Raw genomic sequence first — 12,768 nt, 5'->3', positions numbered from 1 at the left:
TGATATATTTTCTCAACATTTTTTGGTTCTCCCATTTATACAGAGAGCCACAGCAAGTTTTTCCTCATATCTTTCGGTATGTCGGGGTCACCAAAATTGATTTTGGCTCACCAGAAGTGGCTCACTGACAGCGTTTCAGAAATCTGAATATGATTAGTGTGCGATCAATATTGCCAAAGTTATCCCATAAACAGCATATCTCCCATTTTGTACAATGACAGTGAAACTACTCCTTAGCTCTGGCCACCACCCTTGGAATGGATCTGCTATTAGCTGTGAGGCCAAGAGGGGTTCCTGTGTTTCGATTAGCCCAAGGCTTCAAGGGCTAATGGCCAGCTTTATTCCGGCCTAAGTGGTTTGAGTCGTAAAAGCTGGGGAGCAGGGCAATTCCTTATCTCATCCTCTGCACCATTCCCATGACAACAGGCTTTGAAATTTAGTTTCACATTTGAGGACCCACAGCAGAGAAACAAAACCAGAATCCAAGATTTGAGGCCTGCCTCTGCTAAAGCATTTTACTTTTAACTAAGCCATGAAAATGCACACAATCTGAACATGTAAACCCTTGCAAAAGTAAGTTCCTCCTTGTAGATTCTATGAATTATGGTTTCCTCTTTGATGGGCTCCTAATGGACAGAACTCCAGTTCATATATTACACTTTGCACACATTTTGAGGAGCATACCTTTAACTGAAAGGGAACAACAGATTTGACATGTAATCCTCTCCGTCCCAGTAAACAGCTCCATTCTGCTGCGCAAGCTTGCACACAATCTTTTCATTTAACATTCTGGATACTGCGGTTTCTGACAATATGACTTCAATATGACTTCAGCTCTCCGAGACATTTTGCAAATGTGGTCTCATGTCTTTCCCTTACGTAAGGCAATTAACATTTTTAGACATCTCCATGTTTTGATGCATAATTTCGCTCCTTTTCGCTTTGAAATTGCAGGGCCTTATTTGCATGTTAATTCAAGACAGGCCTTGCATTTTGGGAAGCCCACATACTGACTCCCGCCTTTAATTATGGTATTCAGGGGCAACTTCACCACGCAGAATCCCCCCCCAGATCTTTGATAGCTTTATTCAGAGAGAAGAGCTAGGAGAGAGTGGTGGTTCATTTCACGATGGCCTTGGTTCGCCCCAGGGATTTCCTTTAGAGCGTGTCTGATCCTGGGTTCATTCCAGGACTCTCCTTTGGACTGCGTCTGCTCTATTCCTGGTCCTGATGGAGTGGTGCACTGGCCTGCCCCCACCAGTCGCACTCACATCGGACATTACAGCCGTATCACACACCTAGGAAGGTGTATGCTGATTAACAGCATGGGACTGGGAAGTCGAATTGTGCCTCCAACTAAGGCATAGTCACCATTCCTTCGACTCTCGAGGGAAGCAAATAGAGTGCTCCCCCCTAGACTGCTCCAGGCCATTGACACCTACGGCAAGGTGGTAAAGTACAATTCCATCTCCCGTATTTTTGTTCCTCATAAACTGGTTGTTAAATTACAAAATACACCAGTTCTGAGGAAGCTAAGACTGTCCTGATGAATGTGGTTGTAATGAAGTCATGCCACTGAAACCGGTCGACGGTGTTTGCTACATCTAAAAAAGGCAGCAGTTAGCCTATTTGTGATTGTTTGAGCAAACCTTTTTACATTGTCCGACTCCCCTTTAATTAAAACGAGCCTTGGAAGGGAAGTTGTGACTGTATTGTCTTTGTGCTTAAAGAAAAAGGATTTGTTCTTTTTCAATTGTTTTTGTGTCTTTTTAACCCTAGCAATCCAGGGTCAGTGTGACAAATCTGTGGGCCATCAAAGGACTGTTTACCCCATTAGTTGCCACACAGGTTTTTGGAGGGATATATATCGTCTCCAATGCCCCTGGTGCGCTTTTTCTTTTAAATTACAGTTTCTTCCAATTTGTACTAGATTTGGAAGAAGGTGGTATAGGACCTACAAGGCTGGATGTATTACACACTATAGAAGTTGGTAATTTGACTCTTATTCTGTCACTTTTAGACAGGCGTTGTAACGCTGCAACCTAGTTGAGAGCGCACTTTAGGCAGGGATAGTATATTTCTTGTTCTATCCTTCTGTCTTCTACCACAGCCTTGTCTTAACATCTTTCTCGATATCGAGCTAGATATTAGCTGAAATTGTAGTCCTTACCACAGTTGTTTGGGTTGTGCCGACTGGACCTCCCTTGGTTCTTACTTGGCTGCTACTATCTACCGGCCTCCTGGTCAAATCACCTAATTTCTCTCTGAGTGGGCGGACCTTTCCTCCTTCCTCCTGGACTCAACCACTCAACTCCTCCTCCTTGGTGACCCCAATATCCATCTCAACTCTCCTTGTTCATCCTCTGTACTCTTCCGTGACCTCTGCGACTCCCTCTCACTTTCTATCCTCCCCTCTGGCCGACTCACTCTGCAGGGTACACACTTGATGTCTTGATCTCCTCTGACCTCCCCCTCTCCATCCCTCTGACCCCACCTCTTTCTCCTGGAGTGATCGATCCCTCCTCTCCTCTCATCTCTCCCTCTCTTACCCCAGGCCAAGCCTACCCCACACTGCCACCTACCTTCTCGGACATTCGGCCCATGAAGCGTGTGTCATTGGAGGCTTTCGCCACCACCTTCTCTCTCCCTCCTCTACCTCTGGCTTACTCACATCCTGACAGCCCTGTCTCTGCTCTATTCTTCTATTTCTGATACTCTTGATGTCCTTGTCCCTGTCATGAGGATCCTTTTGAAGTCGAAAGGCAGTTGCAATTCTTGGTATGACTCTGACCTAGCTACACTTAAGCGTAATTGTAGGATGGCTGAGAAGAAATGGAGGGCTTCTTGTTCATCCTTGGATAAACTGGCCTGTCGCCTGCTTCAAAGGCAATACTGACTCTCTGTCCTCACCAAGAAGAGAGCCTACATCCAAACCAGTGTCTCTGCAGCATCTAAGAACTCAGCCGAACTCTTTAAAATCTGCAAGGGGTTGACCCTACAGCGCTACCTCACTTAAAGGGCCTACGGGTTCAATTACATAACTGACCTCCAAAAGAGAGCTTCATAGCTCTTTAATTCTCTCTGAAACCAGAAAGAACTCAGAACCATAACTTAGGCACAGCACCACCTTCTGATGGTAGAATTTTGGCACCAGAATGATTGAAAATTTGCCATCCACCTTTTTTGCTTGAGAAATAGATTTCAACACGTTATCCTTCATGTAGTTGCGAAGGAAGCATTTCCTCAGGGATGCAAAAATAGGAAACCCCAAATAGATCATGCTGTCCTTCACTGAAAGTTTGGTTTTATTAAGAAACCAGCTGTGAGCCACAGTTGTTTCAATTTGCTTAACCTGAGAATTGTCATCTTCCTAGCATTAACCCTCAAATTGATATCGGTCACATACTAGTTGAATGTGGCCACCAATATTTGCACACCTATGGGCGTGTGGTCCATTAGTATAAAATCATCTGCATAAGCTGCCCAACAGACACCAATCCTTTCCAGCCTTGGAGCCACAAAAGAGACACTGGGCCTCATTACGACCCTGCCAGTCTGGTAACAATGGTGCCGGTAGGCTCATTGGCACCGTTGTTACTGGACCGCCAGAGAAAAAGTCTGCGAGCCGGATGCCTTTCCACCCACCAGGTCTGACCTGGCGGGCGGAACGGCACCCGCTCGCAGACTTTGACGGAAGCACTGGCACTGTTGCACACGGTGCCGGTGCTTCCGTCCTCCCCATTCCCATTGAGTCCTATGTGACTGGAATGGGAATGGGGAGTTTCTTTTTCCGGCATCTGGCTTCAGGGACCGCCGGGGCTGTAATGCCCCGGTAATTCCCCAAAGCCAGGTGCCTGAAAAAACACAACTCTGGCGGCCGCCATGCCTTTTTCTACCGTCACGACTACCGACAGGGTCGTAATGATGCCCACTGTCAAGAACGCTTCCTATATCTGCAACATAACAGTTGAATAGGCAAGGCGCAAGTTAGCAGCCTTGATGTAAACCATTGTTTATTGATACCTTCTTGGTATAAAGCTCATCATTGTTTAACATCACCTGGATTTTAGACCCCTCGTGCAAATATATCAATAAGGATAGCAATCCATGCAGCAAACCCAGCTTGTTTAACTTTGCCAATAGTGTATTCCTATCCATAAGGTCAAAGGTTAATGATAAGTCCATAGATGCCACATATATGGGCGATTAGAATTATTCCATGCTGTATGTTGTAATGAAGCCAGCAGCAAACCCCCTCCATCCATACTCATATTTTTTCTAAATCCCATTTGCCACGGGGAGAGAATATTGTTTTAATTACTTCACGTTTCAATATGCTTCTTAATCAGTTAAGCAAAATGTTTTAAATCTGCATCAATCAGAACGATGGGGCGATAGTTCCCTGGTGATAGTCTTTCACCCTTCTTATAGATTAGGACTACATAGGACAGGCTCCAGGTTAGAGAAAAGGACCTAGTTATCAGTATATCATATATAATAACCATAGCATCTTAGCCCATAGTTGCGTGCGTCCCTTCGGGGTCAGGTTAGTCAGATGATCGGGGTCCGCCGCTCTGGAGGAGCCAGCGCTCTTGATGGCTCCCTGTATGTCCTCTATGGAGAAGGCAAGGTCCCATGTATGGAGCCTGACCTCCTCCCATTTTTTTCAATGGCCCCCTGCCTTTCCATATAGTTCTATTAGGTGCTCTTACCAGCCCACATCTGAAATAAGGTTTGTTTGGAGTGATGCCTGGTTCATTCCAGGCCATTTACAAGGACCCAGAAATTCAGTAAATTTCCATCTTTGAAGGGATATCCCGATGATATATCACTGCTTTATGGAACTTAATCTAATGTTTCAATTTCTGTTTTAATTTTCTCACTATCCATTGTTTCACTTCCCATCCTAGATCCAGTTTAGTCGTGCATCTTATCGATCTTCATGTAAATCTTCTCATATTGCTCACCTCCAGGTCAAAATTATGGTTGCGTGGCCGCCCCACTCGAGGTGTCGTGTGCAACCCACCCGAATAATTGTATGGCTAATTGTAAATGTTGTTCAAAGTTATTATTGGTATAAGTCTTTATCTTAGTCTCCAAAGATGTTCCATTAAAATCTTTTAGAAGTAACATGTTCAGTTTGGCAATATTCCCCTCGTGCCGGATCAGCTGGGAGCCGCTAGCATTTACGGTTAAAGGCACTCTGAATTGTTGGCTTAAAGGTGAAATTACTTTTAGATCTAATACCATGGAGAGGATGGCATGGTCACACGGGCCTGTGTGGTCCATTGAAAATTCAGTGACTAAATCCATTCATTTTTTGGTCACAAAAATATAGCCAATTGTAGAATAGGACCTTGCTCCTAAACCATGTTGGACTTTATAGTTGTTATATCATCAAATACGTTATTTACTAAATACAGTTCCCACCCTGTCAGGGTGTCATACCATATTTTGCCTTGTAGGTGTTTCCTGACCGTCCCCACTGTTGTAGGTGACGATTCAGCTTCCTTATGTCTTTCATTTAAGCCTATATGTTCCATGTCATGCCTCGCTTCCAGGAAGCACTCAGCGTTGAAGTTCCGGCTATAATCACCTACCCTCCCGGAATGGAGGAGAACCAGCTTTCTAGCAACAAATTTACATCTTGTATGGTGCTGCTCAAATTCGAATTCGGATTCCAATAGATATTTATTAACAGTATATTTAGGTAAGGGGTCCCCCCAGGAACTCTAATTACTACTAAGATGCCCTTCGACACATGTCAGGAATCTAGGACCCTCATTCCACAGCCATTACGTATCGCTACCAGGAGACCTCCCACTGGTCTACCCCTCTGCCCCTTAGTTGATGCACCCCCCCAACAAATTTCATAGAAATCTAAGCCTTGGAGACCAGGCAACCAAGTACCAGGAAACTACAGATAACGTAAAGTCTTTGCTAAAGCTGCTTATTTAGCCCTTTCAGCTGTGAAATGGATTCCCTTAGCGTTAGACAACTCCAGCTAGCCTCACCCATATTTTGATAATTCTCTTCCAGGCCCCCCGACCCCCGAGGGACATATGACTTTGTTAGCCCAGGCCAATCGTGACTTGTGTCTACCTTGATCACTGCTGGCCTGTTGAACTACTGTATCAAAAGGGATTCATTTGTAGCCCAATTTGTTAAAACAATGGATTTCAGTTTGCAACACCTCATTAACCATCCGAGATAGTATTACTAATGTGACACAGTCATATCTTTCAGGGTGTATTGAAGAGGGATGGGGAACTTCGTCCACTCCTGCCCCTCCCATAAGGTACATGACACAGAGGAAGGCCAGGAGATACCGTGAACGCTCATACTATTTCGTACCAATTCCTAGTGCTCCAATGTTAGATTTGTATGTCAAAAAGGTACCCCCTCAGCCAGCCCTACAGGCCAGGTGTGGTACAAGTCTACCCCAGAGTGGATGAGGAGCCTCAATTGACAGTATCGATTAAAGGACCAAGAAGCCACATTACTGACATTGTTTGATACTCCACGACTTAGCAGTGTTAGACATGAAACACACATGCCATCCACACATCAGGACACAAACACACAATCGAATACATAAAGAACATTAGCGTACAGTTCTATAGTCAGAGGACAGATACATATACATACTCTGAATGCAGTAATGCAGAAACCGCAAGAAGTAAGAGATCCTGAATTAAGCCTGCAGATGCTTATTCGCAAATAACCTTATGGAACTGCAGGAGCACCTAAAGAGCCTGACAGAGCCAAGTGTGACTAACACATGGAGAGCATAGAATAGCATGAACACTGTAGGAACCGCTTAATGGTTTAGAAAAATTACAACAGGCCACAAGCCTCTCCGCAAGAGCTGAGCTGAGTTGAATTCAGGCTGGACAAGACTAACCGTGTGAGTCAGGACGTGCCGCCAAGATGACCAGATATGAGGGACATTCTATTCCCTGAACGACAGTAACACCAGCTGCAATAAATGTGAATAATTCTTCATAATTCAGAGCTGCAGAGCTCCAAATCATGGTCTCCGAACACGTGATCCGGCCAACTCAGACAATGGACAGAAACCAGCATTGGGAAAGCGAGTTGATCCCATGCCGCCAGACAGAAGCTTGCAACAAAGATGTTATAACGTGAGACAAGTGTTGCACAAGATGAATTGGCACTCTCATAGTCTGCGGTGGTACACACGAGTTACAATACAGACACATAGTTGTTCTTATTACCTTGAGAATAAACCAGGAGCTGAGAACATTTGCGGATCCCAGGCCTGGGGAGGTCAGCTCTAGCCAATCACAGTTCAGGATTTTAGGGATGGGTAGCAATGGGTAATAACCAATGGTAAGACCCTCACACTGCAACATTGTTAGAGGTAGCAATTTGGGGATGGACCAGGCCAGCCACCTAACATGCGAGAGCCAGTAGATTAATATGTATAGTGTCCACTATAGGTGGACTATTACTCAATACCCAATCCAGTGGTTCACTAGGTTTTCTGGGCAGGGGCCCAGGTTGTGACGTCACTATGATGTAACTTTAGGACAAAACTGGCCTTCGAGCCAGAAGACGTTGAGTGGTCCTTGGATTTCTTCTATCCTTGTACTGATCCCTGTTGGTTTTTGCTTGCTCTCTGACTGAGTCTACGTTCCTTTTGAGGGAAGGTGTTAGGCATTCCAAGAGTCTGCAAACTCCTAGTGGCCCTGTAATCTACCTGGGAGTTTGCCCCAACAAGTTGGTTGCCAGAGGATGGTTGACTGCGCCAGCCTGATACCAGGTTGCATATTTTGAGAAAGACAGGAAAATGCGTGCCCATTTAAAAGTCATCAGGAGACCCTTGGAAATCATCCTGCCAGGGATCAGCGAGTTGTGCAGGCCGACCAGGATGAGGAAGCGAGTGCCTTGATAGGGAGCCGGCAGCTGAGCAGCGCCAGCACAGCACGGAATGGAAGTATTGATCCAGTGCGACAGCAACTGTGGGTGTGAGCAAGGCTATTGAGTATTGTGGAGTATTGTTTAGTATTGTTGAGTATTGGTGAAGTATCGTTTAGTAGTGTTATAGCATTGTTTAGCACTGTTATAGTGAGTAGGGACAGGAAAGGAGGTAGAAGTCCCTTTTGTATGTTTAGTGCACATTCGGTCTTCAAGGTAAAAGGTTCAGGTGAACAACCTAGACTATTGACTTGAGGGCTTGGATGACAAAAGCTATGTAAATAAGATATTCCTGTGGGTTGGGCGTTTTAGCTCAGATCATAGATGATGGTATTCCTGTGAGGGTTAGCAAGGGAGCTAGCCTAGATTGTAGAAGGTGAGTCGGCTGGTTAAGTCTCCTGGAGAGAGGCATTTCACAACACAACGGGTGCAATTCGATCACAAGAGAATATTGGTATACTCTGCCTGGAGAGCAGGAATACAGCTGTGGGAGTTTGTGTGGGTTTGGGAGTAACAGGCTATTATATTGTGTGCACGATTTTTGATTTACCTATATTGTTTTGGTTGTTTTGTGACATCACTCTTAGGTTTGCATATAGGACACAGAGAATTTGAGACGGCGAGGAGCTAGTATTGAGAACTTGGGATTGGCAGACAAGGTGAACCAGTGGCGGTGGGTGGAAGGCGTATGCACAGGATTGTGGTTGGGTGCCTGACGAGGCAGTGATTGTGAAGGAGGGGCGGTGCATGGAGCACACCTGATAAGTTGTGGAGAGAGAGGGCCTTGTAGAAACTGGAAAGTATTATCATTGCACTGTGACTTTCTATCCCTGAACAGCAGATTATCGAAACCCTCGACTTGAGGTCAGGTAAAGGGTATTGAAATGTATCAAGGTAACAGTGGGGGGACTACTCACCTTCAGCATTTGGGCAAGATACGTCTGCTTTATAAGGAACAAATATGCAAATATAGTATAGAATGGTCCAGAAGATAAATTAACCTAACCATGGCCAACTTGTGGAAGTTTCTCCAAAGACGTGCAGCAATCACTATTGACACACATACAGGGTGCCTCCAAGGGGAAGAAATTGACCAAACGCATGGCTATATTTAAGTTGTGATGCATGTTTCAGGAGGGAGAGGGGGATGCTGCGAGGCATCAGTGGATGCTAAACCAGCAAGAGGTGAAGGACCAAGTGACCCATCCCGCTGCATCTCCTCTTGCCCCTCCAAGTGTAGTATCTGATGACACAGACAATGAACAGGGAATGTATCCAATGAGGGAACTAAGGGCAGCAGAGGCATATTCAAATCCAACATATAAGCTAACACCATACACTAAAGAGGATAGGCAGAAAGGCGCAAGACATACAGCGGGTGATGCAGGGGCAAGCAGTGAGGCGCAGAAACTTGCGAAGGGGGAGTTTGAGGGCATAAGCACAAACAAATGGATAGTAGCGCAGGTACTTTTAAAGCTTCAAGGGAAGACAAGTGGGGAGGCAGACGGGGCGACCGAGGCAATAGAAAGCCTGAAGAGGGACAGCGACACGACAGACTGTGCAGAATTAATGGAGGAGGAGGTTAGAATGGAGAAGGACAGGGAAGTGAGGTTAGAGCGCAAGGACAGATAGAGAAGGAGAAGGGGGAAACTGGATCTCGAAGACAGGGAGAGAAGAAGGGACACAGAAAGGGAACATTTGGAAAGAGAATGGGAAGAAAGATTATAGGGGGATCTCGAGGAGGGGAAAGAGGAAGAGAGCAGAAAGGGAGATGAGGGAGAAAAGGGAGAGAGAACTGGAGAAGGTGGAGAGACGGAGAGAGATAGCAGAGAAAGAAAAATGCAAGTTAGCACAGAGGGAGCAGAGGACGTTTCAGTCGGCCAGATTGGCGAGAGAACGAGCACTCAGGGAGGAAGATGAGCGAGCAATAAGGGCGGTGAAGACACAGGCAGCATTGGATAGGGAAAGAAATAAACAGGAGGAGGACAGACGGACAGAACCAGACAGCAAAAACTCAAGAGGCAGAAGCGTGACGGAGGGAAGTGGAGCAGGCTTAGGGGACTAGGCAGGAGGTAGCAAGTATGATTTAGTGGACATCGACCTTAGCATGAAACCCAACACAGACTTGACATCCAGGAGACTCATTTTGCTGATGATTTTTGTAGCAACATGGACACAGGATCCGACAATGATGACAAACACAGCGGGAGGGGGGAGCAGGGCCAGTCATAGTCTACGGTGACAGACAAGTGGGTGTCATGGGAATTTAGGACCCACCGACAGGAGGGACCGAGATTCAGACGAACAGATACAGCAGATGAATGACCTTTGCACCACACACAACACATATGTTACTAGACTAAGGGATCTCCCAGGACAAAGGAGGGGTGAGAAAGCCATAGTCTGCTCGAGAGGACAATTGTCCAGAGCCTATGACAATAAAAGGAGAGTGCCCACATTGGAAATAGTAGATATATATACAGACATGGAGGACGAGAGGGGACATCAACAAATCAGACTGTATCGAAGGACACCTGAAGAGGTGAAGGCATATTCACAGATGCCTTTATTAGAGAGAGAAGGGGTGAGACCTCAGTACGTACCATGGAAGCACACAGACAAGGAGAATGTGAAGTGTGGTTAGCATCATTGAGCGCAGGAGCGTGGAAATGGATTTATGAGATGGAGAAGATGACAGCGGGTCACAGACTAGCAGTGGGTGACATAAAGGGACTATTTGTATTGATATTAGGAGAAGCAGCTCATGATGTATGGAAGAGGGCAGGGTTCCCAGGGGTGACGACACAGAACACAGGCATGACGGGGCACCATTTTCAAACTGCAGGGCAGCACTATGGCAAGCATTACGAACACAGTAATAGACACGTCCAACATTGGGGCAATTACATCATGTAAGATGAGAGACGATGAAGATCCTGTGCAGTACATTTAGGAGATTCAGGAGCTTTGGCGACTCGAAACCCGAGAGCCTTGGGACAAAACAATAGCAATGTTTTATCATATTTTAGTGCATGGACTACCAGAGCCAGTACAGAAGAGTTCGAAGAAACTGGTGGGGATGGAAGCAAAGGGATGGCCAGAAATACAACTCACAATAGTGCATCATTGTAGATTGTGGCAGGAGAAGGTTAAGCAAAAGGCAGAAGATAGGAAGGCAGGTGAAGCCAAACTAGTGCAGCAGAAGCTATCAAAGTTTGTGATGGAAGGGGCGTTTATAACCAGCTATACCCCACAGGCACAGCCGCAGTATCCGCAACCCCAACAGTTCACACCGTCCAAGGGAGGATGGTACATGGGGTGGGGCAGCCCACATCAGGGATTCTGAGGAAGGGTAGCTTTACAAAGGGGGCATGGCTTCAGGCCACATATGCATCACAACCAATGGAGGTTTCCTAGAGGGTTTCGGGGATATGGACAGCAGATGCAGCAGAACCCAGGAGACTTTTCAGGGGGTTTTCAGGCCAAGGGAGGGAGCCACCACAGTGCTAGACTTGCGGCCAGCTAGGACACGTTTCACGAGCATGTCTATTTAGAGGAACACAACAGAATTGGGGAGAGCAGGGCCAGCAGCAATATCAAGGAGGCCAAGAAGATTATTGTGCACAAGATCAACAGCCACAAGGGCAGATGCAAGGTACCTATCAACAGATAGCACAAGCACAAGCACAGCCACCAGCATCAGCACAACCACAAGCACAGATACAGGTACCACAGATGACAGCACTGATACCATAGCATTTACAAGAACCAAGGATTAGGGGGAGTTGCCAACAATTAGCTTAGATACAGGATGACAGCCCACCGGCACAGGTGGATGCCGTGGCAAAAGTACCCGTCCGATGACTGGGAGGGGTTACAATGGTGGGGAACAATCCTTTTACAGAGAATGGGTTATCCATGTACCGCCAATAAGACAGCCCACAGACAAACTTGATGTGTCCCATCCTGTCAATCACACCCAAACCTGCAACGGAACCTTGCATAAGGATGGCGATAGGTGACAAAACATTTTCCTTTCTTCTTTACATTGGGGCGACTAGATCATGTATTAGGGAGGGAACATTTAAGTTGTCAGGCGATGCCATGAACACTCAAGGATTCTCTGGGGCTCAAGAAGTGGTTCCTTTTACTGATAATATCTTAATATCTATAGGAGATCACGACTTATCCCGACAGACACCAGTAAACATATTGGGGCGAGACATCATGAGCAGACCAAACATGACTATTTCATTCACAGACAAAGGCATAGTGTGCTCAACACCAGGCATACACATGTTAACTGTAAAGCAGATAGTTCAGGCCTATTGTAGATGCACGGCACAGAGGGGGGTGCCAGTGGACCCAGAGATGTTTAAAAATGGGACTGACATTGCCATTGCATGGATGCCAGGCATTGCAGGGAAGGTGTGGCGAGTTTCAATCGAATACCTGTTGTGGCCAGAGACGCCATTGGACGAGTCAGAAGGAACGATAATGTCCATAGAGATAGAGGCGGTGTTGGCAAGGGAGGATTGGATTGAAGTGCATGGAGGTGATGACACTAGGAGGGCATGGGGAGCAATAATCACAGTTGTAGAGGGGTGCATGCTGACCACAGTGACAGATGAACTATTTGGAGAAGAGAGACATGAATTGGAGATGGTGTTCGAAATGAGTGTAACATATTGGCTACAGATACATTACAGGGAGGTGCCACAGTGAATGGGCACCATCATTTTGGGAGGAGGACATGGCCATGGTGCCCAGCAGTTTATGGATCAAAAGTCCGTGTGGCGTGGGCTGCACAAAAAGCATCGGGAGAGT

Source organism: Ambystoma mexicanum, chromosome 12, assembly GCF_040938575.1.
Source record: "Ambystoma mexicanum isolate Mex_15411 chromosome 12, UKY_AmexF1_1, whole genome shotgun sequence".
Lineage (NCBI taxonomy): Eukaryota > Metazoa > Chordata > Amphibia > Caudata > Ambystomatidae > Ambystoma > Ambystoma mexicanum.
Note: the sequence above shows the minus strand (reverse complement) of the source record.